Source organism: Triticum dicoccoides, chromosome 4A (genome assembly GCF_002162155.2).
Source record: "Triticum dicoccoides isolate Atlit2015 ecotype Zavitan chromosome 4A, WEW_v2.0, whole genome shotgun sequence".
NCBI lineage: Eukaryota > Viridiplantae > Streptophyta > Magnoliopsida > Poales > Poaceae > Triticum > Triticum dicoccoides.
The window spans coordinates 394,180,551-394,183,564 of record NC_041386.1 but is presented as its reverse complement, the minus strand read 5'-3'; positions in this window follow the sequence as shown (position 1 = coordinate 394,183,564).

The window sequence follows — 3,014 nt, the reverse complement described above, 5'->3', positions numbered from 1 at the left end:
TGTTGCTTTATTCTGTCATCATTTGTAACTATGTCACAAATAAATTGTTCCTTCTTTTGTATTTGACAAGTAATGGCTGTTGATAAGCTGAGGCATGGATTAAGTTGTTTATTTTTTGTAACATACTGTATATCAGTCCACAATGAAATACAATACATATTGATGTGCATTGTAAAACTTGTTCATGTACTGAACTACTAATGCCTAGTGATGCTCTGAATTACTTGTGATCACATTGAGAAAGACTTGTCAAGATGATGATCATCTTTTACAGAAAACAATTTATGTAAACACGTCAGTAACTTTGCTAGTTTGCTGGGTTTTGTCTCCGACCATCGTGTTGTGATGATTTTGCAGGTACCTCGAGAGGCCCTTGAGTTTGCTGGAATGTCGATTAACTTCCATTCCGGCAAATTCGGGTACTCCATATGTCCTGCTTTTAGCAAAGGTCATGCTGAAATTTTCCGTGAATTTTAGCATGACTTTGCTAAAAATAGGACATATGGGGTACTTGTGACTAATGCATGGGCCGTGGTATCTTAGTACTTAATTAAGTAGGATCAACTGCCCCTTTATTCTTGCTGCATTAAACCATAGGTGGCAACAGAGCCAAGTGATTAGGCCCAACTTAGAATTCTCCTTCCCAGCTTAGCTTTTTGGATGCCTCGGTGTCGACAAACCATAAATTATAAAGCCTTGGCTTTTAGGGTGCCTCGGTGTCGATAAAAACCTAAATGATGAAAGCTTAGGCTTTTAGGGTGCCTCGGCTCGACAAACCCTAAATGATAAAAGCTTAGCTTTTAGGATGCCTCGGTGTCGACAAACCCTAAATGATGAGACCATGATCTTGTCCCTTGACAATAACCAACTTTTTGACCAAACTTTTTTCCTATTTAGAGCGAAACATGGCCCACAACGATGAGGCCGGCGGTTCGGGCAAGCAACTCTGGGAGCTGTCCCAGGAGATGGAGGAAGAACCTCACCGCTATGAGGACTCCGCAGAAGACACCTATCCTGACTACACAAACCCTAGTGGCGTCGGGGATGACACAACTGATGGTGCCGCCAAGGATGCCACCACTGATGATGGCAGTGCATGCACAGATGGCAGCCAACCGAAGAGGCAACGGAAGGACCGATGTCCGAACATGCTCGACACCGTCAAGGAGGAATTTACTAAAGTGAACTTTGACGGGAATCCAACGGCACCCAAAGAATTAGTCAAGGGGTACTCGGTTCAGCTCGGGTGCATTCTCCGGAGCACCGTCCCGATCAACACCGAGAACCTAAGGCATAAGGACCGCAGGAATTTGCGCAGCCTCCTCTTCACGAAGTTGCACGAACGATACAAGTTCCCCGCTAACTTTGCAAACATACGCCTCTCAGGGAATAAAGTGAACAGTGCCGCCCTCATAAGGATTAGCACGACCCTATCTACTTGGAGAAGCACGGTGAAGAGAATTATTGAAAAGGTGATAGTTATGAGAAGATCAAGGTGAAAAATCCTTCAATCAGCGAAGATGACTACAAGGAGTTCAAGATCAAGTGCGAGAGCAGCGCAACCTCCGAATCAAGTCAGCGGGGGAAAGAAATGCGGGAGTTGAACTTAGGGGTCCACCAACTCGGTCCCGGTGGTACTGAGTGGCGGAGCCTATATGGGACAAGGAGGACGCGGAGCGTGCCAAGCAAGGCCTGCCGCCCCGCTTCGAGAAATACCATGACAAGCAGACCAAGAACTATGTCAGGGCCTGGTACAAGGAGGACCCGGTAACAAAGGAGCTTACCACAGATCCGAAGATCAAGGTGCTTGAGCGTGTTATGGTAAGGAATACACCCCCGCGTAATTAGCTCCATATGGTTGCATTCTAATTAATGAAGCCAAATTTCTAAATGGTTCACATTCCTTCCGTAGGAGACGGAAAGCAGTAGCGCGGGGTCGTCTCAGAGCTCCCCTTGGGATAGCACTCTAAATAGGGCGTTGAATGTAATGAAAAACAAGGATAAGCTCAGTAAGCCGTCGTCAGCTGGTCGTGTGGCCGGCAAAGGCTTGTCCACAAAATGGTCGTAATGAAAAACAAGGATAAGCTCAGTAAGCTCAATAAGCCGTCGTGTCAGCTGGTCGTGTGGCCGGCAAAGGAGAGAAAGACTAGCTCGGAAAGCCAGTCACGCGAGGTTCTAGAACTCAAGGCACAAGTGGCACGGATTCCGAAGATTGTCCAAGAGCAAGTGCAACAACAACTGGGATCGACGCTCACCGCCATTGTGCCCACCTTGATTGAGGGGCTGCAGGCGTGGATTGCAGGCGGCCAACAGGGCCCGCCACCGGTTCCCAGCTTCACAGCCAGCAACTGGCACAACGCGCAGGCGGCGCCATTGGTGTCTCCGGCGGAGGCAGTATTGGTGTCTCCGACACCGGCACAGGCATTGGAGCTTAATGCACCCGGGTGTACGCCAACCGGCACCTCGGCAGCAATCAGCCCCTCCGTCAGTTGCACGCCCGCCGTTGGCGGTGCCTCGACATTAGCCGAGCGCGACGCCATCATGGTAACTAAGCCTCTCGGCCGATGACTTCATCTCCTTGCCTTTGATTGGGCATCCCTGACGCCCTACATGTTTTCGTAGGGCGCCGCCGATGTTCCATGCACTCTCCTGCACTTCGTGGGCGGCGAGTTGATCGATGTCGCCAAGGGCAGAATCGTTCAACCAGGCAACCCGGTGTTCCACTGTAATCCGATGCCACTCACTGTGTATAGGGTTGAACTGGTTCGGGTGTTGCCAGGCTGCGACGAGTTGTTACCTCTGATTCGACCCGCTGGGGCCGACGAAGATGATGTGATGACCCTCAGCGCCTGCGTAAGCTGGCCCCTGCTTTCGCTGAAGAGCCAGACTCGTTTGGGGGCAGGGGACACCACCCCACAGACAACACCGCCAGTCGTGTCGGCGCCAAGCCATGGCAAGACCGCTGCAACGCTACCGGACATGCCGGACATCCCTATGGCACAGGATCCGAACAT